At 35.4% G+C, this 24,233-nt stretch overlaps 1 protein-coding gene across 23 annotated transcripts in view; it reads left to right on the top strand.

Annotated features, from left to right (window-relative positions):
• The window catches only part of LOC126694210 (disease resistance protein RPM1-like), a 76,117-nt gene that overhangs the window by 23,748 nt on the left and 28,136 nt on the right, over positions 1-24,233 (top strand). Inside the window, exon 4 of one of the 23 annotated variants that reach the window (XR_007645668.1) lies at positions 72-1,184. The exons of the other annotated variants lie outside the window; for them this stretch is intronic. The gene's annotated coding sequence lies outside the window, so the exon portion shown is untranslated. Of the gene's footprint in view, positions 1-71; positions 1,185-24,233 lie in introns of those variants that run through there. 23 annotated transcript variants of the gene reach the window in all.

The following is a 24,233-nucleotide window of genomic DNA, read 5'->3' as shown; positions in this document are numbered from 1 at the left end:
TTTTGTTTTTTAAATTTCCTTTGAAAAAACTGAATTGATCGACCAAGTTATCGTTGATATTTGATATACAGCCTACATCTCTCTATGAAGGTCTACATGTCATCCACACCTTCACCTAGTCAAATTATACATATATATTTATTAGACTGGATTGAACGATGGTCCGCTCAAAGCCTTCAAGTTCTACGGCTGCAGAGATCCCTCCAGAGGCTTATCCATATTCCTCGGATGAGCCTCTTGTGGGCATTGAAAGGCGTGGAAAAGAACTTTGGCGACTTATTCTCAACAATGAATCAAGGGATGTTGTAATTTCAGTATTAGGAGGTGCTGGCTCGGGTAAAACCACTCTTATCTATGAAGTCTATCAAATGGTGAAGGTAACTTTCGAATGCCATGCTTGGGTTCCTGTATCACGCTCTTGTGAGTGCATGTTAGAGAGAATTTGGGAGGCGTTGGAATTTCCATCTTACCAAGGAACAGATCGAAGACGGTGTCTACACACTCATTTACAGCAGAAAAGGTACATACTTGTTTTAGATGGTATTTGGAGTGAAGATGAGTGGAAATGCATTAGAAATGTACTCCCTTGTAATAATCAAGGTAGTAGAATAATCGTTTCTACCCGTAAACGCAACATTGCTTCTTATTGTGCCACCTCTCATGATTTTATTTATGATCTTAATCTAAATCCATTAACATGGGAAGAGGCTTCAGAGCTCTTCCTTAAAAAGGCCTTCCCAAATGGTAAATGCCTTATTCCATGTGAGAAGTGGTCTGAGAAAATTGTGAAACGATGTGAAGGATTGCCACAAGCGATTGTTGCAATTGGGGATATCTTATCAAGTAAGCCACAAACTGTTATGGAGTTCAAGAAAGTCCATGACAATCTTGAGTTTGAACCAGGAAGCCTTGAATATATCAGAAAATTCTTGCAGAGTCACTACCATCTATTGCCTAATCTTAAGTCTTGTTTCATGTACTTCTACAATTTTCCTGAAGATTACTCTGTTACACACGGAAGACTAATTCGCTTGTGGATAGCAGAGGAGTTTATTGAGGAAAAAAGAGGTCAAACTCTGGAGCAAGTGGCGTGGATGAGTACCTAGACGAGCTAGTTCAAATGAGCTTGGTTCAAGTGAGTAGATGGGATTGTGAAGGACGAGTGAGGAGTTGCCGAGTTTCTAATCTTACAAGAGGTTTCATCCTTTCCAAAGCTGAGAAAGAAAACTTTGTTACTGTTATTACATGGAAACATACAAATTTGAGTCAGAAGCACCGGCTTGTCTCTCCATATTTGCACCACCAATATATTACAAGGGAAGGACTTCTCTCATGTTCGTACCTTCTCTATGTTTGGGGGAGACAGGAGTTTCGAATTACTGGTCAGAGGAATTTTTAGCAACTTTAGGTTATTGAGAGTTCTAGACTTGGAAAATGCAGTCTTGCTGGTTTTTCCTCAAGTTGTTACTCTCAACCTTCTGAGGTATTTAAGTCTAAGGAATACAAAGATAGATTCACTTCCAAAATCTATTAAGAAGCTTCAGAACCTAATTGTTTTGGACCTTAGACAAACTTTTGTCTTAGAGTTGCCAGTGGGGATCCTGGAAATTCCAAAGTTGCTCTATAGAAAACTGTAACAGTCTTACCATGGTGCGCATAGCAATTAGTACTTTCACCCATTTAGAGAAAACGAATGTTCCACAACACCTTTTAGAATACTTGGACTAATAGAACAACAAGAAATATTGTTGGACTGTTGGAAACAATCCATTAATTCGTTCTTTTAGTAATGGGATAACCCGCTCTCCAAAGTTCTTTCTATATCTACCTGGCACGAAGAGTTCAACATGGTTGTTGAACAACCACTGTGGTATGGCTTTAATTAACATAGATGTTACTGTTATATTGTTTTCTTGTAGAATGCAGCTTATTGCAAATTCATTTTGCTGACTGTTTAATTTCAATTCAAAATTCAAATTGTGCTTGATTTGTGTAAGTAATTCCCCTTATTAAAGTTAGTTCTATTGGAATGTATTATCATCTAAGTGAATGAAGAAAATGTAATTGGATGGGTTCTTGTACCATGGATGTAGGCTTTGTGGCCGAATCACATAAAACTCTGCCGTCTTCTAGCTATTCTCTTTTCTCCCTCAAATTATCTCAAAATTATTAGTGTTTCGGTAAATGTTTTCAAGTGCAGAAATGTGTATATCCTTTTTTGTAATATAGCAATAGGGGATTATGGTGAGTGGTCTTTCATATCACTACTTCCACTCACAACGCTCGATTTACTTTGGCTATCATCCAAGCACATATCTTTAGTGTAGAGGGAAGGTGTGGATAGTCATTGTTCTGACAGAAAATAAAATCCTAAGCATGGATTACATTCTAGTAGTTATAGATATATGATGGTTGTTGTATGAATATACAGTGGAATTGCAGATTTTTATTTGTGGTTGAATATTGCTAGTGGCACTACAAATAATAACTGCATCTCATGAAGGTTACAATCCAAAATCCTTTATTGGGATTGGCTGTTGCTTCTGCGGAAATGACCCTATATATTGACATACTCTTTGTTTCCATTTGAGGCCTCTGAGCATCCTCAATCATCCAGCTCCAAATCCTCACCTTCATTGTAAATGATGATCAATGGATTGTCAATCTCAATCCTGAATTTGCCTAATCTTTTGGGTCATTTCAGAGCCTCAGTCACCGATAAGTATAGTAATGAGTTAATGTAGAACCTCAACTTCAGTATACCCCATTTTGAACCTCAACATCGTTTCCTTCCTCCAATTTTTCACTCACATAATAAGACAAATTACGAAATATGTAATGGAGTCGTTGAATAATAGGCACAGTGCTTATTTGAAACTACCATGAATTTTTTTTTTAATTATTTTTTTTATACCATTGATAAAACATTAGAGAAAGTAGCATGAATGGTTGAGATGCTTGGTTGTACACGGTAGTACATGTACACCTCACATATAGATATTAGTTAATTTTTTTTTAATAGAAAAAGATGATATTGACTTTTGTTTACAGATTGATAACTTGGTAAAATCCAAATATTTTTATTTGAAAATAAATTAATAGAATTTTAAGAACTCCATAATAAAATTACCTCAAAATCAAGATAATCTTGACCTCGAAAAAAGTAAGCCAAGCCTAAAATGGAGTTATTATATTCTGTTGCAATTATTATCTCTTACATGCAAATAAGAGAAACTTGGTTTAACAATATATGGTATAGACGACCATTGAGGATGGTGATCTAGTGGTCATTGGGCTTACACCCAATTGGTTTAAGAAATAGAGGTCCAAGTTCGAACTTGCAATTGAAAGTGCTTGAGAAAAATATAACGAATATATATATTTTATTTATTTAAAGAAAATAGGTTGAAAAGGGCAATCGCAATGGCTTCCCTACCAAAACATTATCATAATAGCATTCTTTTGTTAGGCATTACCATAAAATGTAACTTATTGCAAATTCATTTGCAAATTGTTTAATTTCAATATTAAAATTGTGATTGATTTGTGTATGTAGTTCCCATTCTAATATTTGGTTCTTATTATCTAAGTAAATGAAAATGTAACGAGTTGGATTCTTGTCTTGTAGATGTAGGCCTTGTGGCCAAATCAAGAAAAGCTTTCATGTTTTTTGTCTTCTCTTTTTCCCCTCCAATTATTTCAAAATTCTATTGTTTCAAACTATCTCAAAATTCTATTGTTTTTATTACCATTAGTTGCAAACCCACGTGATGCTTGGAAATATAAATATTATGTAGTGATATATAATATATAAAAAGTAACAGTTACTTCAAGTATTATCTATCCCAAGCCAAATACTAAAAAATGAACAGACCCATATATGACCCACAACACAAAAGAGGTAGTAATAAAAGGAAAAAAAACCAGCAATCAAAAGAAACAATACTATTAATCTAATCCTTACATTGAATTATAAGTAACAAACATCAATTGTGAATTTAAATTTGTGCCAAGGAACTGCATAAATCAATAAAAGACACATTCCACAGGTGCAAGTTATTAACAGTTTTGTACCAAGGAACTAGGGCTTGTTGATTTTTTGTGGGTTTTTTTTTTTTTTTTTTTTTTTTTTTTTTTTTTTTTTTTCTAGCAACAAATTCCGAACCCAAAGTACATTCTTGAAAGTGGGAAACTTTTACATCCACCTAATTAGGAGAGAAGATTGTAGAAGTAGAAAGGTCCATGGGACAATCGAGTGACATCCTAAAAAATCCACATACAATGACTATGAGACATGGGGGGGAATTGAAAACCCCCCACCTTTGCCAAACATGTCTGTAGAATTTCAATGATACTCACAATATGTTCCTAAACCCAGGTATATGGACCATATGACATAGTGAAAAAGATAAAACTCACATCTTTACTCAAAACATGTCTGAAAAAAGTACAAAATTAATTGAATCACCCGAAATAGGAATTCAATCATATAAACAGAGAAATAGGTACATAGCTAGTTATGTTCATATATGTTAATTATGCAAAAAAAATTCACAAACTTCATGCGGAGATGCAAAGGTAAAAGAAATTTGTGACCACAAAAACTACAAAGATGTTCACCTGCAAATATCATAATGATCAAAATAAATAAAATCCATTATACAAAATTTAACATTTAAATAAATAATCAAGAAGGTATGGTATGTGTTTAAAAAATGAAAGTACCTCAATTCTAAGTGAATTAAAATTAGAAAGAATATGATAAACATAAAAGTGGTATGCGTGTTGTAATTCTTCTAAAGCTATGAAAAGTTACTTTTTGCATTTCTCTCTCTATTCCTCTATTAGTTATTTTCTTTAATTTCCCTCTTTTTTTCTTTCAATTCTCTTGGAGGTTAGGCTACCTCAAATTAGCCATAAACTCTTGAATAAGGATCTTAACCATGGGGTCTTTTTAAAAAAGACAACTACAATAAACTAAGGTAGTTGTCCTGAACCTAGACATTCTGAAACTCATGACCTTAGAAGGGATACACCCAACCAAAAAAAAGGGAAAAAGAAATTCCAATCACTAAATTGATATATACAAATATAAGAGTATGGCATTGAACTTCAAGTTATCATAGTTAGAGGTGGAAGGTGTTTAGGCAAATCCAAAATGAAATAGCTAAAAGAAGATCTCTGCCAATTATATAAAGGGTACAACTTATTTCTTTCTTTTTATTCTTAAATATCCTGCTCTTATTGTTAAAGAAAAGAGAAAAATTATTGAGCTGCAGCCTAAAAGAGCTTAAGCATATATAGTTCTACTTCTGTATAACTTTAAAGTCACTAAGACAAATAAATGAAATGAAACTGAGTTAGCATGAATCTAGGACCAATCATTAGATTTTCCCAAAAATACAAAATTAATTGAATCGCCCGAAACAGGAATTCAATCATATAAACAGAGAAATAGGTACATAGCTAGCTATGTTCATATATGTTAATTATGCAGAAAAGAAAAAAACTCACAAACTTCATGCAGGGATGTAGAGGGAAAAAAAATTAGTGACCGCAAAAAATGCAAAAATGTTCATTTGCAAATATCATAATGATCAAAATAAATTAAACCCATTATACAAAACTAGTAAGTTGCTCGTGCGATGCATGGATAATATTGTGATGTTTTATGTAAGACGGTTTTGGATAATGTTGTACATATATTATAAAGAAAATGTAAACTAATTTAATAATTAGAGCAAAGAAACATATACATTGTGAAATATTAAAAATCAAATTAGTAGCAATGTATCACAAAGATCAATCTACTCAAACCATATAATGAGTCAATGGACAAACCATGTATGAAAGAAAAGGCATCAGTGTAACAACAAATATTAATATTTTCTCCAATATTCCTCGATAAGCATATTTTGTTTTAGAATTATTTTTTTTCTTTTATTTTTAATACTAAAACGGTAGGTATACTAAAAGTCATGAAGAAGAGACAAAGGCATGGTGTAAGCTCAGACAATTAATGAGAGATTAATGAGATAATAGTAACAAAAAGTTAATGTGAAATTTTGGATAATAGTAAAAAAAATTGACTAAATGCAAAATTAGAGCGCCTCATACCAGGACCTCATGCTCTCTCACATGAACCTTGTGCTATATATAACCTTGAACCTTGTACTATACATTTTAAAGAATTAGCTTCAATTATATTATATTGGTAAAAAGAGGAAAAGGAAAAGAAAGTCTTTATAGTCCAGCAGGAAGATGAGTCTTGCAGGAAGTTAACGACAACTATCTTTGTAAAGATAAATGAAAGGGTGAAATTTGACCATTTTGTTCAACTTATTAACAAAACTATAATGATTCGTCTATAATGATTTTTCAGCCTCCTTGAAGCTTCCAATATACATTAATTATGGCTAAATATAGTAAGAAATATATCTTTTGCCACTAATACCAAGTCTTACATACCAAGAACTAATGCCCAAAAAAAAAAAAAATGTCCCACACATAAGGGCCATTTTTGCCATCATAGACCTTCATTCGAAGTGATGCAAATATGTCACCAATTATTTAAGGATTGCCCTTATGGTTATCAAACATGGTAGTCAAGACCTGAAAGAAAATTTTAAAAAGAAACTGTGTGAATTTTCATTTATAGATGAACTTTATTGCAATCATGATCAATGTAGGATAACTATTAAATTCCTAGAGAATTTCATTTAGTGACCAAATTTGGAAGTAATTTTTTCAAAAATATTCAAAGAATATCATTTGCTAAGTTGTAACTTAGTTCTAATTGAAGCTAATTCATCATTAGGAACTATTAAAATAAATTAAGAATGATTAGTTGCAGTAATTGTTTGGGCTGCTTACCTCTAAAGGAAAGGCGTGCCAATTCTCCATCTTGAGCAAGACTACGCACCATTGAGATAGGCACAAACAATGCTATTACTGGAAATTTGTTATGTGTAGAAAAGCTCTTCGAAAACCACATTCCAACCAAGGTATGAAGCCAGAAAATTTTGAGGAGGACAAAATTTCAATAGCAACTTGTATTTGTGAATGGCCCAAATATTTATCATAATATGATTAAGGTTCATGTCAAATATAACAATTTTATTTACCATAAGGTAACTCATGCAAGGGTCAACATCTATAGATCTAGGAATTTCAAAGAATGCTCTTGGCCGTTTGTCTTTTCGTAATTGGTATGGCATATAATATATCTATATATATATATATATATAAAAATAAAAAGGTCCTAGGGCAAAATAGTGCTATTGAAAAAGATTTGTCTTATATAGCTATTGACACATTAGAGCTGCCAAGTAGGAATTTAACTATATAGCATTAAGAAAACCCAAATAAAGGTTCTTTCTTTACCTTAACAGTTCAACCGTTAATCTTCTGTGTTAGCCCTATCTTCCTAGAATCATTCACAACGTTAAAAGACAAATAGAGAATACAATGATATTTGGCAAGAAATTTTTCAGTAAAAATTTATGAGGTGCTAATAAACAGAGAATACAGGTAGGGAGTACACATGGATAAAAAGAAAAACAAAGCTCCTTGATGTGCTTCATTGGAGATAGTTTCAAGGGTTGGCGTCGGCAAAGCCTTCAACTACAAAATCCCCCAAGACTCTCAAAGAAGAACATAATCTTTTTTTTTTTTTTTCAAAAATTTAATGAGAAAGAGAAGAGCATAACATTTGAATTTTTAGAGAAGGAGAGATAGAGAGATTTATGAACCTGGTGAAATCTATGAAAAGCGTGGAGAGCACCTCGGTGGTATATTTGAAACCCTTTCAAGTCACTTATTCAAGAATGAGGGTATGACTAAATGTTCGTAAAATACCATAAGAGAGGAGATTGATTTGCAGAATAGGAGGAGCTAAAAAGCCATAAGTTTGTGTAATTGAGGAATGGTTTGGGTATGCTAAGAGACATAAAGAGGAGAGAGTTGTGGAGTGGAGAGAGTAAATGTGACGGCTAATGAGGGAGTTTGGAAGATTGTAGATAGAGAAGCTATGCTCTTTATATATAGAGAGAGATTGAATGATTAATGGGAGGACAGGTATCTAATGGGATTTGTGTTATTCTCCACCTAACCCTTAAACCAATTTAGTGAGCTACAAAGGTTATAGATAGATATAGATTTTTTTTTTTTTTTTCAGGGAAAAGATAGATATAGATATTGACTTATAAAAAAACACAATTGTGTGCATTTAGTTTAAATGGGAATTGAACATTTAAGAGAGAGAGAAGTGAATTGGTTTAATGGTTTTGGCTGAAGCAATTAAATAACCTGCATCCTTTTAATTTCTAAAATTCCATTTTTTAAGAGGTGAGGTGGAAGGTCAAATGCAAAAATTGCTCTAATAGAGCGCCACATAGCAGGACCTCGTGTTCTTTCGCATGAGATTTGTGCTTATATATATATATATATATATATATATATATATATATATTAATTGATTTAACATTTAAATAAATAAATAAATAAGCAAGAAGGTCCGACAGTATATCTAGAGCATTTGTAGCATTGGAGAAGAAACAACTCTTGCTACGAGATACAACAATAACAGATGATAGCAAATATAAGGCCCCAACTATGCACACAATACCTATCAAGGGACACATCATAAGTAGTCTTAATTAGTATCACGTGTTCTGCCCATCCCATAACCAATTTTAATAGCATCTTCCAAGACAATTTGTCTACCTACAAATATTGGTGCCTGCACAAAGCAAATTTTAAGCTGATTATAGAAGCTTTAAAGAAACATTCTTACATAACCAGGGAATGTTATTAGATTTGTTGAAATCTCAAAGGATGTCAAGAGGGATAAAGGGGTGGCATTGTTGTGCAGTCCCTGTCAGATTTCATACTGAAGAAAAAATATTGCATGACACACACACACACACTATATATATACATAAACACACACACACACACACAAACAATGAATGCACAAATACAAGCATGTACTTGCTTAAACAAACGCCTATTAAAATATTTTAAAAAAAAAAAAAAAAAACCACCAATTGGAAGCTCCATTCACATCAAGGTAACTTCAACTGTCTTGAGCTGGAAAGTTTGAATTTCATTATTGTATAGAATTGACTTGTACCAAATGCAATTCTAATTTGTGGAAAATATATACCTTGCATCTATTTGCCACATTTATGGCAACTGAGGGATGTGCATCCACACCCAAAATGTCATTTTTTCCAGGCTGCAGATAACAAATGCCTTGATGTAATATAAAGCTGAATTGAAGATAATCAAGACATACTAATCGTAAATTTCTAACCACCTTGCTAAAATATAGTTTGGCAAAGTATTAACTCTTTCTGTAATTCTCACCATAGTAACCTAAAACCGAGTGGGGAAAAGAAGAAAGAGAAAACTTTATAAACGGAATAGATTTATACCCCAGTTTTTGTATAAAAAAGGACTTAATATACAGATGTGCAGTGCTATTAAGCCAGAAATTGAGAGACATACACCCAGTCATATTCACACCTTGGACCTCGTAGGTTCTTTTTCGATCAACAAACTAGTTGAAGTTTGCAATATTTGTTCTATTATCGAGATTCAGTGTTGCATCAGGGGAGCATATCGGCACTACATCTTTAATACCGAGGATGTGTGTTTCTATGAAATCTGCTCGCTCTTCAATAGCTTTCACCTAGTGTTGCTTTCAAGTTTTAAAGGTCTGAAGTGAATCATCTATACTACTATTTAAGGGGCTTCCTCTGTTTGAGATCCTAATTTTTTGGTTAAAAAATGCCCTACACCCACTAAAACATTGTCTAAAAAATAAGGTCGCTCTCCTGTTGATTTTCAAATTGTTTTATCTACTTTTGTCACAAAAAAAGAAAAAAAAAATTGCTTTATCAACTTATAAATTAGATTTTCAAAATAAAAATTATATATAAAAAATAAAGACAGACTTTTTTTTGCTATAAAATAGGATCACTAAACCCAAAAAAAGCCTCATTGCATACGCGAAACACGTATAATGAGGCTAGTCAAATAAACTGTTTTAGAAAGCCAAAGGTCTGAAGTTTTGAAACTGTCTTTGGAAGAGCAAAATGAGGGGATATAGAAAGGATTGGCGTTAATAGAGGAAAGGGTATTCGGATTGGGTTTGGGCGTTATGGTGGACAGCATTAATATAATAGACATGCATATAGATTTGGGCTTTATGGTGGACATTATTAATGCAATAGTGGGCCTTATGGTTAATGTAATAGTGGACTCTATGGTGAAGTATTTTCTTTTTAGCAATATTTTAAAATTATAGGAGAAATTTAGGAAAAAAATTGGTAATGATATGGCTGCTGGTATGGCTCAACGGGAGTGTAGTAGCACTAAGTGCTATGCTCCAGCTTTTAGATATAACTAGTCACTAACCCGTGCGATGCACGGGAAAATTGAAAAAAATGTTCAAGAAATTCATTTTTTTTAATTCATCTTCCTTTAGATTGATGAAAGCTATAAGATTAATTCCTAATATTGATTTACTTAAACAGCAAGTTTAAATGGTTAAATGTTGCCAGTTTGATGAATCCATAATCATAAACTTTAAAAATACTTCATTCCAGACTTACAAAAGTAAATGTATGAATCTTTACTCCTCCTTTGGAAAGCACAATTATTTTCCAATTAAATCTCCTTTCAAATAGTGTTTCTCAGTATTGGTACATTTTGTAGTTGGAAAAGAGATAGCAAGTCTAATGTTTAGTTCATATTGCAAAGTTACATGATACTTATAATTTGTTTCTAAATATTTGAAGATTGATCTATTTAATGAGGCACGTTATATAAACTAATTCATTAAAAAAAAATGTCAAATGTTTATTGATATTCAATTGGTTGAAAACACAATCGGTGCTATCTAACAAATTTCCACTTTGAATTCATTAAATTTTATTAAAATGCAAAACCCCATTTATGACTAATAGGTATTTGCTAAACTATCTAGCCATGCAACTATATATGTTGATAGTGTATATATTGATATATGTTGATAGTGTATATATTGTGTGCAGGAATGTGGATATGCATACACAAAAACACACAAAATTAAAATACAAATTTTGTGTTCCTACTTCTCTATAAAATCTAAAAGGGAATAAAAACCAACATCAAAGTTGAATAAAAATTGTATCTGAAAGCATAATGTATAAGACATTTCTTATTAACTTATATCCCAAAATTTTAAGGAACATCTCAAGTAGTTTAGTAGCTGAACATAGCTTTTAGTAACTATAGCATTCAGCAAGAACTTTCAATATCTAGCTTAATTTACAATTTTTTTTTAATAAGTAACGTAATTTACATACTTGATAGCTTAGCAATTGTGAGAAGACTTCCACTAAAACTTCTATGGTTCCTCTTTCCTTTAGATTCAATTTTTCCACCATGTTCTATAATAAGTTACATACAATCATCATAGAACTCCTAATCATAACTTGAGGCAAGTTTTCATGAACTCCACAGAACTCCAGTTTATGGTTTTCTTCCATTCTATCTATGTGTGGGAGTGCACCATCAAGTACACAATTCAATGTAAACATTCATCTCTAGTCTAGAAAAAAAAGGTAAATGATCATAAGTTGAATTATTTCCATTTAAAACAGATTTTGGATGCATGTTTGATTCAATAACTTAGCAAAAAAATAATTAATAGGAGTTTCTTTGAATATATTATGTTCAACCTATGACTATAAATATAATCTATATAAGATTTCAAAGAAACTATTACGCATTTACAACTTAATATAAAGGAAAAACAAAAACCTTGAGATAGAAGACATGTAGCTCATTATCTTTGTCTAAGTCCCCCCACATCACCATTCACATCCAGCAAATCAATATGAACTACAAAACACAAACATAGAAAACTCATCAAATTTTCCCCTCAAGTAAAACAATAGTACAAATACAAAATAAGTTTGTCACTAAATCCTTAACATTGAAACAGTAAGCAATAAAAATTAATAAATCAGAGAGAGCTTTAAAAAAAGAGCATCAAGAACTCTCATTTCCACCTTCATGTTTGTGTATTGAATTGATGTTAGTTGCATTGAAAACTATACATAAAATAAAAACCCATAAACAATTTCATCTAGAATAAGAAAATTGTGTTATTTCAATTTCAACTAACAAATCAAAGGAAGAAGCTATATTAGGGGAAGGAAAAGAATTGAAACAAAAACATGCCAACAGACTACCTGGATGTTCATGGCCTTCATGTTGGACTTAAGTTGTTCACGGCTTTCTTGTTAGACTCAAGTTGGCTTCCTAGGCAGTAAAAGTTTATAAAATTTTCACACTATTACATTCCCCAAAATTCATCAAATTTGAAACATTGCAAAATTTATGAACTAAAACCCCAATAACTTGCTCAAAATTTAAAAATTAACAAATCAAAATTCTTTCATTTAAAAAAAAAAAAAAAACTTTTTGGGTAAACTCTATAAAATAAGCAAATTTAAGAGGAAGAGAGAGAGATTTATCGTGCACAAAATCCCTAAGGAACTCAAGCCCTGCGGAACTTACGTCTAAAAATTATAAAAATTGAAACCCAAAAAACAAATAGAAGTAAAAATCTCATTTAACCAAGCATAACATAATATTTAACTTCTCCAACTAACATACTACATATATAGTAGTACATTCTTTAGGAGCAAAAAAAAAAAAAAAAGAACGAAGGAGAAAACAACTTCAAATGCAGTAATTAAATTAAGCTTACTACCAAAAAAAAAAGGAAAAAAAAAATTAATAAAGAATCATATGTAACCCTTGCTTAATGATGTACAATTACAAACATGAAAAAAAAAATGCAAGCATCTACAACGAGAGAAGAAGTTATTAAGGTGTTCATCTCTTGTTTGAACAACTCTTGGCCTTTTCTATTAGTTTATCTACTCTATCATCAATTTATCATAGCTGAATGTGGCAATACATTATTACGTGACAATTAAAACAATTAGACACTTAAATACATCCAATCAATGCACAATCATCTATATAAAACAGGAAATTAGTATTATTGATTAAGGTATGGATAAAGGCTTCGGTACAATCCATAATAACCCTCCCACACAACTCAGCAAGTAGCAAACCTACCAAATTGACACAGAAGATAGGCATACATATAACAAAGTCACATGTATTATGGCAAAAATCTAAGGTTCAGATCATAAACTATCCAATATAGCGTGACAAGAATAATGTAAATCACATATGGAGATTGACTTGCAGGCTGCAGCTATTCAAAAACAATGAATCTTGATATGTTCCTTCTTCACAATGTCAGCCTGCACAAGGAAGTTGTATAACCTCAACTTGATATAAGCCTAACAAAAATAATCACAGATTGGGGTAATTTTCCTTACCCTAATTTCTAAACTTTTCTCTACAGCCAATGGCAACAACTAAAAATACAAAAAATTGCAGACCATAAACTGAATACCCAAACAGGAAAACACAGAAGAATTAACCCTAAAAATTTTTGATAGTTTTTAGACCCCTTAAAAACACAATTGGATTAACCTAGGTAATTAGCCAAGTTGTTACTTAGTCCAAATTCCAATTCTAGGTTATCACAATCAAACAATCATATCATGCAAAGCAGTGGAAAGATAAATAACACAATGATATAATTACCCAGGAAACCAAACCGGTAAAAACCTAAGGAGGATTTAACCTAGCTATCCTCAAGGTAAACCTGAATCCACTATAAAAGAATCGAAGTTGTTCAATAGGACTTAGACCACTAACATCCTATTGCTACCCACCAGTAGAAACTTACTGACACAACCACGTGCAAGCTTGGAAACCACGGACTCCTTCTTTCTTGGATTCTCCAGCAAGTACAAACACACCCGCTTGTGTTCCTTTAAGTTCTTATGGCAGCAACTGAATGATCATCAAGCTCTTGAAGAAATCTCCTTCTTGATAATTCTATGCTTGTGTAAAGGAAAGCTCCTCACAGTTCTCACAAGAGATGTACACAAATAGCAATATGAGCAACACTAAAACGTGGCTAGGGTTTGCCTTTTATACCTAGGGCAAATTAGAAAACCCTAAACGTTTTAAACAAACTAGGGCTGAGTTGGAATTCTGCAAAAAAAACGCCTCTGACCCGATTTTTGATTGATCAAGCCTAAGCTTCAATCGATTGAACCAGGCCGAGAAGCATAAATAACTTATTCCAACTTTACATAAATGAACCAACTTTGAGCAAGTCTAAACACGACTAACCAACTTGTTTTGATCATGGTTTGCCAACAATACATATTAGAGTTCTAAACACATAAAAACCTAAGTCTTTAGAACCTAACAATTTTAAATATACATAGAAAATAAAATTTAAGTATACCTCAACTTGATATGCAGACCTTGTAGCGGATGTAGATATCAACAGCTTGTACATAGGAGGCAGGTAACAACTCTTTGCCATTAAAGTTGACGGTGACCTTGAACCTGGGTCTATGGTTGGACCAATTTTCCTCTCGCAAAAGGATACGAATAGGAAATGGAGTGTTGATTGAATTACTGAAATACAAAAGAGAGAGCAATGCGTCCAACAATTGAAATTAGCAAAACCCACTACAAGGCTCCAAACCCATCAATCTAAGCAAATCATTCAAAAGAAACACTCCCAAACGAAACATGAACAAAGGTGAAATTCCTGAAGTGAATCATCCACATTCTGTCAGTATTTCTGAGCTCTTCTTCAAATATGCTGTTTTCTGATTCAATTAAATGAGGAGTTTTGAAACCGTGAAAGATAGGAAGAGCAAAAGGAGGGAAGATAGTGATGAGGTATGAAGGAGTGATTCACTTAAATAAGGAGAGGAAGAGACGAAGGAAGGAAGAGAGAGGTTGCCGTTAGAAAGCTGAAGGTCTGAAGTATTGAATTTATCTTTGGAAGAGAGAGAGGTTGGTGTTAGTCATGCTAAAGGTCTGAAGAAGAAGATGAAAGGGTTGGCGTTAAAAGAATAAAGTGTTGGGTTTGGGCGTAATGGTGGACAACAACGTAATATTTATGTTTTGGGCTTTATGGTGGACATAATTAAAGCTATAAAGATTGGGCTTTATTGTGGAGATATGGCTAGAAATAATTTTCTTTTTAATAGTATTTTAAAATTAGGAAACAATTTAGTAAAAGAATTTTAATATTATAGGAGAAATTCAGGAAAAAAAAATTAGAAATGACATAATGGCTAATGTGGCTCAACGGAAGCGTAGCAACATTAAACGTTACACTTCAACTTTTAATAATATATAGATATAGATATATACAAAAGATTTCAAAAGTTTCAATGTCATTTTAATTTTTATTATCTAAATTTTGGAATTAGAAAAAATTGCATTTCAACCCTAATTTGATTTATTTACATGTGGAATCTTTAAATTACTTGGCTAATTCTTTTTTATAACCCTATTTAACATAATACATTCATGTTGATTGTGCTATTAGTTTTGGACTAATTTACAAAATATGGCAATGAGTAAACCAATACATGAGGCATTTTGACTGGACAGCCTCACATTTGAGATTTTTGCTTTAACCTCCCAGCTCCAATTTAGTAACTGCTCACCTTCTCGCCCTTACTTAACATAGGGTTCGCTGGTCGTGTCCTTTAAGAGTTGAATTTGATTAAAATTAAGATGATAACTTACAAAATTATGGGTATATTCTTTTTTTTTTTTGAAAGTGAAATGGATTTCATTAAGCATTAACCACGTCCAAAAACAGAGCATCTAAAACAGGGGGAGGGGACTCCTCCAACCATACAACCTCATCACCCAAGCCTTTAGCAAACTTAGCCAAACAATGAGCCACACCATTGGCTGTGCGGTGTACCCACCCAACAGAAACAACCCGTAGGCCTGAACATAAGCAATGAATATCCCCATACAAATTTCCCAGGCGTGAACCATTCGGCTGTGAGTTGGAAATGTTCCTCATGACCGACCTGTTATCACCTTCAACAAGAAGCTCGGTGAAGCCCGCATCGACGGCAAACTCCAATGATTTACGACAGGCCAGCACCTCCGCCTCCTCTGAATCCGACACCGGTGGACCCCTCGCCGCCAAGGCAGCCAACACTTCGCCCTTCTCATTGCGAATAACAGCTCCGAATCCCGTCGCATTTAAATCCTCAAATATAGCTGCGTCAAAGTTTAGCTTAACTCCATTCTCCGGTGGTGGCCTCCACTGGGCATCTCTAGCAACGGTGTTTTGGACCTCCATGTGTTGTCGGGCTTCCCTAAACTCCTCCAGAAGTTCAGTTGCTCTCATAGTCAGCCGAGACGGATCTTGCATGCTTCCTCCATGGATGATAATGTTACGTTGACTCCATATCAACCAGGCCTGCACAAAAAATAGTTCAAGCTCCTCGGTGGTCAGTTTCTTCCATAACTCCTCCACTAGTTGCAACACATCACGCTGACCTCCCACCGATTTTTGCAACCGTCTCCCACAGCCCGCCTACACATCCTGAGCCACGCTGCACTCCCAAACGGCATGAATAGCAGTTTCCGCAGCTCGTTTGCACAGGGGGCATGTGTCGTCTTCCATAATTCGTCGTCGAGCTAGTTTCATTTGAGTGGGCAAAATATCGTGACAAGCGCGCCATGCAAAATTGCGCACCTTGTTTGGGATATGAAGCTTCCATAGCTTTCCCCACACCATGCTTTTTCCCAACGGCAAAGAGCCCTCACCCCTACCATCCGTCTCTTTCTTCAATTCTCTGGCCAAGTGGTACCCTGTTTTAACTGAATATACTCCCTCTGTAGAATGCAGCCAAAACAGAGCATCATTTGTGTGTCGGCGACTAAGTGGTATCTGAGAAATTGCCTCCGCATCATCACGGTGGAACTTTAATTCAAGTAATTGCCTATCCCACAGCTTGGTAGACCAATCAATTAGCTCCGACACCCTCCATTCCCACTCTTCCTCCACTGGTAGGTGCAGCACCTTATTAGTAGGATAGTTTGGGATCCATTTGTCTTTAAGTACCCGGATTTCAGACCCATCACCGACCCTCCAGCAGCAACCCTTTTTCAAAATTGGTTGAGCCGCCATAATGCTCTTCCACACATAGGACCCGTTGGGAACATCCTCTGCCTCCAAGAAATTACACCGTGGAAAGTACTTTGCTTTGAAACATTTATAAAGCAATGTATCCTTCTTCTACAGCAACCTCCAACCTTGTTTAGCCAGCATTGCGAGATTGAAACAGCGAATATCCCTAAAGCCCATTCCACCCTCTTTCTTCGGTTTAGATAGTGAATCCCAACTCATCCAATGTATTTTCCTCTCATTTCCCACCTGCCCCCACCAGAATCTTGCGCACATTGCATTGAGCTCATCACACAGCTTTGCAGGGAGCTGAAACACCCCCATAGTGTACGTTGGCAAAGATTGAGCAACGGCCTTGATCAACACCTCTTTCCCAGCTTTAGATAACATTATCCCCTTCCATCCTTGAAGCTTCTTCCACACTTTATCCTTAAGGAAAGCGAAAGCTTGATATTTTGAACGTCCAACCAAAGTTGGCAAGCCCAAATAGGATTCGAAGCGGTCCACCTCCTTCACATGCAACTTGTTTTTTATCCAATCTCGCTGCCTACCATCTGTGTTGCTGCTAAAATATATAGAGGATTTATTAAAATTGATTAACTGCCCAGAAGCCATGGCATAGAGCTGCAATATATCCTCTATTTCTTGCACCTCATCTTGAGTGGCTCGACAAAAGAGAAGTGAATCATCCGCAAAAAGTAGGTGGGATATACTTGGGGCCCTCCTGCAAATAGACACTCCATGCAACTTGTTCTCCGCCTCAGCTTTGGCTAAAAGTGATGAAAATCCCTCTGCACATAAAAGAAATAGATAAGGAGATAATGGGTCTCCTTGGCGGAGCCCCCTAGACGGAATAATGTGACCATAGGATTTTCCATTGATCCGGATAGAGAACGAGGGAGTAGTTACACAACTCATAACCCGCTCTATCCACACCTCAGGAAAGCCTAGTTTAGTCATAATGCCTCTAAGAAATGTCCACTCAACCCGGTCATATGCTTTACTAACATCAAGTTTCAAGGCAAGGGAACCTCTTCTACCTTTTTTGCGACAGTGCATGGCATGTAAGGCCTCATATGCAACAAGAAAATTATCAGTGATAAGCCGGCCAGGAACAAAAGCACTTTGCGTGGAGGCAATCAAATGGGGGAGGATTTGTTTCAATCTATTTGCCATGACCTTTGAAATAATTTTGTAAATAACGTTGCAGAGGCTAATGGGTCTATAATCAGTAATTTTTTCCGGTGACTTTATTTTAGGAATAAGAACAATCTGCGTATAATTAACATCAGGTTCCATAATTCCATTATTCAAAAAATCCAGCACTGCATTAATCACATCATCTCCAACAATATGCCAAAACTTTTGGAAAAAGAGAGCGTTCATACCATCAGGTCCAGGAGCTTTTGTTGGTCCCATTTGGAACACCGCTGCTTTAATTTCCTCTGGACTATATGCACTGGACAACAAATCTCGCATGTCATGAGACACCTTAGGATGAACTGCAGCTAGGCACTCCTCCACCCTATCACATTCACCCGCCTTGAAAATATCTTCAAAGTACCTAGTAGCCACACCTGCTATCTCTTCCACGTCCTCCACCCATTCCTCATCATGATTCTTTATCCCTTGAATAAAATTCCTTCGTCTTCGTTGTGAGGCCTTGGCATGAAAGAATTTTGTATTCTTGTCTCCATGTTTAAGCCAAGAAATTCGAGACCGTTGTGCCCAAAAAATCTCCTGCTTAAGCAAGAGATCATCCAACTCCTTACTAGCCAATAGAAATTCAGCTTTACTTTCTTCAGTGCACTCACCCATATTCAACACCTCTATCCTCCTTTGAAGAGCCTTTATTCTGTCAGTGTCAGGATGTGTTTTTAAAGCACCCCAAGCATGCAACTCCCTCCCACACCCTTCAATCCTCTCTTTCACGTTGGTCATAGCTGAACCCATACCTCTCCTGTTATTCCAACCTTCTTGAACCACCGCTTCGCAATCTTCCCATAATAACCAAGCTTCTTCGAACTTAAACCCCATGTTGCACCTAGAAGGGCGATACTTGGAAGTCTTTGTCTGGAGGATAATTGGCAAATGGTCTGATGCGTGGGAAGACAAGTGTGTAACCGTGCTCCTTGGAAACTTATTTTTCCATTCCAGAGTTGCAACAGCTCGGTCAAGGCGTTCTTTAGTGTTGGCGGAACCGGGTCGCTTATTATTCCATGTGTAGGGATAGCCAAGAAAGCCCAGGTCAGATAAGGCACATTGTTCCAGCACTTCTTTGAACTCATCCATATGCTTGTAATAAGGCGGCCGATGACTAAGCTTCTCGGCGGAGTGCAATATCGCATTGAAGTCTCCAATGCACATCCAAGGACCATTCACAAAAGAAGACAAGTGTGATAGCAGAGCCCATGATTTAGCTTTCTGACTAGTCTCTGGCCAGCCATAAAAGCAAGTGAGATACCAAACAAACCCATCCTCCTCAACCACCTTAGCCAAAATGTGATTCTCAGTGAAGTTGATAACATCCAAAGACACATCCCTCTTCCACAGCAGAGCCAAACCACCCCCTGAATTATGCTTCTTAACTATCAACTTATTAGGAAACTTAATCTCCCTGCAATGCTTATCAAACCCTTTTCTATTAAGTCTTGTCTCCATTAAAAAACAAACCGTAGGTGCTTGATCCTTCAAAAGCTTTTGAAGGCTCCGAACTGTCCAAGGGTTCCCAAGCCCTTGGCAGTTCCAACACAAGAGCCTCATTGTGACTGGCAAGGGTGTTCCGACACCCCTGCCTCTGCAAAAATTTCTAAATCATTTTGTGTTTTTCCCCGCTTGGACCCCTGCCTCCCAACACTGTCTGCATTTTCCTCTTCCATAATGGCCGACGCACTTCTTTTCCCCAGATACGTGACTAAGTCTCCACTTGTTTCCTCAATAGGCCCACAATCCATGCGGAGAAGCCTATTCCACTTGGGCCGTGGCTTACAAGGCCCATTCTGTGACTTACCCAACCCGTGTTCCCCATTTGAAAACAATTCCTCTTTTGCTTCAGCTCCACCTGGCCCTACCAAAATACTTTCCATGCATGTTGAAGCCGTTAACTTTGTAACAGTCACGTCCCCTTTAATCATGCAAGCATTAACTTCCGGAGAATCCGCAGCAGTTACTGGAATTTTGCCATCCTCATTATTACGCAAATCCTTTCCGTTTTGGTCTGCTGAAGCAGCATCCTCCGCCGCCGCCTGGGTTTGCTGCTTCCTACCCCGGTAAGACTCCTTCTCCGCTGCTTCATCCCTGTGTATGGATCGGCCCTGTCCACTCTTAGGTGGAGACCATGAACGTGCCCCCATTGACTTCAGCCACTCGCCGTACTGACAGTCCACCTCGCCTCCATTCTTCGACGCCGCAAAGAAGCCAGCACAATGACGAACGTCGTGACCCAGCAAGCCACAGTAATGGCAGAGGATTGGGAGCCTCTCGTACCTATAGGTAACCCACGTACGTCCCCCCTCCGAACCTGCTATAAAACCACCTCTCCGGATCGGTTTCGATATCGGTAGCGCAACCTTAACCCTCATAAAGAGGTTCTGCGTTTCATGTTTCTGCTTCCTCTCTACTTCCTCAACAACCCCAAGCCTCCTTCCCACCTCTGCCGCCACCTTTGGAGACACCATGTCAAAGGGAGCCCCCCAAATTTGGACCCATAAAGAGACCGTCTCAAATTTCACATTTTTGGCCGTCATACCTTTCTGCCACCTGAGTAACATTAGTGCTTGATTATCAAAAGACCACGGACCCCCTTTAAGCACCCTCTCCAAATCAAACTCCGTGTGAAATTTGAATTGGAAAAGGTTTGGACCAACTTCAATAATCTGAACACCATCGTGTAAACCCCACGCCTTCTTAATCGTATTATAAGCCGCCCTCTTATTGAACGGTTTGCACGTAAGGAATTTTCCAATTAAACTCTGTTCACAACTTTCGATTTCATCTTTCCTTTCTTCATCGGAAACCACTATAACTTCTTCCTCCTCCGTTGTAAGTTTCATATTCTCCAATCTATCAATCACCTCATCCGCCATCGTACCCAACAAAAGAAAAGACAGCCCCTTGGTACAGCCAAGGGAGGGAGTAAACTCGTTCAAAGACGAGAGAGAGAGCTCCTACCTAGAGGAGAGTATCCACATTGCTCAAATTATGGGTATATTCAATACTTCTAAATTAAAAGGGGATTGGTCTATGGTCTATTCAGTAACAAATAAATAAGAATTTTTATTGGGAAAAATTAATGGTTAATCAGTTTTAAAGTTCAATGGCGTATGCCTTTTCCAATAACTCGTAAGATATGATTTTTTTTTTCTCGACAATACTTAAAATATTATGATTTTAACCATATTGTTCAATGTAATTGGTATTGAAGTTTGAAATTTAATCTCATTATAATATCTGTTGAGCATTTGAAGCCATTTTTTGCACACTTCTTGTGGGTATTGTCTTTAGTCTGATTTTCTACTTACCAGAGTCCAAATAAATGAAAAAGAAGAGAGAATGAGAAATTATTATTTATTTCATATGGGTGTTAGTTTGGGTCATCAGGCATCACAGTGCATTTGATCTTATATCTTGGGTTATTAGGTAATGGGCTTTCTATGGCTGATAATGGCAATGCCATTTTCAACTGGCCTATATGGTCAAACTTTTTTTTTTGATGGTCCATGTGATCAAACATACAAACCCAGTTATTTGAAAGAGTAATTAAGGCCCATAAAGTTCAAAGTTCGAGAATTGAGACCATTTTGCACATTCCACCAGAAAAAAAACCACCACCACCACTACCAATTTTTTTTTTTTAAATAAAAATTAAATTATAGAAATGAATGTATTTTACCTTATGCTTATAGTTATCGCTTTTGCTCTATGAGAATTGTTTTTTTAGTATTTTTACCACCTAGATGACCATTAACCATTCTTTGGTGATGATGTCATTTTCGGACTTCTTGATAGACATCTTTTTGTTGACTCAAATCAATATTAAGTAATAACAAGTTGTTTAATGTGTTAAGATAAGTTTTTGGAATAATCACTAATTAACATGATACGAGTGTTAGGCCCCACTTAATAAAGGTGGCTTAAACTCACATGTGAAAAGAGAGTGTTAGATTAATTGATTAAATTCATAATTTCTTAACGGTTTAAACTTTTGAAAAAATGGTAAACTTAATCATTTAATCTATCACTCTTTTTTATATATATTAAGTGGAGTCCAACCTATTGAATTCATTTAAGAGAAAGAGAAATTAAGAGATATATAGTTAGTCAAATGTAGTAATTTAACACCATACCAAGTATAATTATCTGATAAAGTATATTGAATACAAGACAAACTCAAAACTAGAATAGCTTTTTGGTTATGAATTTTGTTAGAAAAATTAATATTACTTGGGACAATATAGAGAGAGAAGTATAGTTTAGTCAAATGTATTCTCAACAACGGGTAAGGCTTAGGTCTAGTGCATGTAGTGCACTGAACCCATTAAGATGGTGACATTAGTTCAAAAGTGAACACATTTTATAATCTCAACAAGTCCAATGTAACTGGATACTGGACCCAAACCGCATCCCTCAACAACACCACAACTTGGTTGCATACCAGTCAGTGTTACACTGAGTCAGTCTTTTATTGGGCTCTCCCTCCAACAGAGAAGTAGCTCAGTTCTATCCTGGAAGATCTTTCCCTTGAAGGTTGTAACCTCAACGAAAATCATTAACTGCACATCTACATTGATCTAGACTTGTTCCTCTTACTATTTCAAAGATATTTAATACTCCATATTAATCATTTGAGAAGAAATTAGGAATTTGGAACGGTCCCCATGTTGTATCACTTGTAAGCGTGTCTGAGACTCTTTTATTTTATTTCTTTGTTTCCCGGTAATTAAGTGCATATAAGAAAGTCTCCTAGCTAGCTAGCCAAATTTTACAAAATTAGTGCCTGTAAAACATGTAGTATAATGTGTAAAATTTAGAGGATATCCTAATTCAAAAACATGAAAGTTCATTAGTGTTACAGACTCACAGCTAACCAAAATTAGCAACCATCTCATTCACATAGCTGAGGAGATCCAATAAAATGGTACTTCATGGGAGAAAATTGGCCTCTGCCCTTTTTAAAAAAACAATCCAGCATTTTGCCATATTTTCCAAACTAATTAGGGAAATGCCCCTCTTTTGAAACTCGACTTTCTAAAAATCGAGTTTCGGTTTAAAACTCGATTTTTGGACAATTGAGTTATAACAAACTGAAAATTAAAAAAAATTTTAAAAAAAAATCTAGAGCCCTATAGTGGCATTTTAAGGAGCCCTATAGTGACATTTTAAGACCCTATAACGGCGTTTTGAAACTTGAGTTCCATGCCTTTTTTTTTTTTTTGGGTTAAATTTAATCGCCTCATACCTATAGTGACGTTTTAAGGAACTTATAGTGGTGTTTTGAAACTTGATTTTTGGACAATCGAGTTATAACAGGAACATTTCCCTAATTAGTGTGAGAAAGTGAGCAAAATGCTAGATTTCTTTTTTTGAAAGGGGCATTTGCCCATTTTCTCCGTACTTCATGAAACATCATTATAAAACCTTATTAACCATTTTGAAAATAACTATAGCTACCTACCATAATTATAAAAGGAAGAAATACTATAAATTGCACCCCGTAAAACAAATATAAATTAAAAAGAAAACTAACAATAAAAATTTGAATTGAGACTTTTGTATTCTGTTATATATTATCAATGGTGGAGAAAATTTACGTTCAACTTGTGGAAAATGACCATGCACTTCATATTTCGACACGTATTGTGCACATGAAGACAAGTTTATTGACTTCCAAAGTCCATTCCTGTCGTTTTGCTCTTTTTCTTTCTTTCTAAATTTGTCACTATCTTGGCAGGTAAATGTTAATGCTACTTGCAAAATGGAATCTTGAATATTTTCATTTTGTGCATGCAGCAACACCATAATTAAAAGGGAACTGCAATCAGATTCCCTTTATTTAAAATAGATACATTTTAACAATAAATATTACAAATTTAATGATATATATAGTGATGCGGCTTAGATATAT

This window comes from Quercus robur, chromosome 8 (genome assembly GCF_932294415.1).
Source record: "Quercus robur chromosome 8, dhQueRobu3.1, whole genome shotgun sequence".
Lineage (NCBI taxonomy): Eukaryota > Viridiplantae > Streptophyta > Magnoliopsida > Fagales > Fagaceae > Quercus > Quercus robur.
This window is presented reverse-complemented; position numbering and strand designations above follow the sequence as displayed.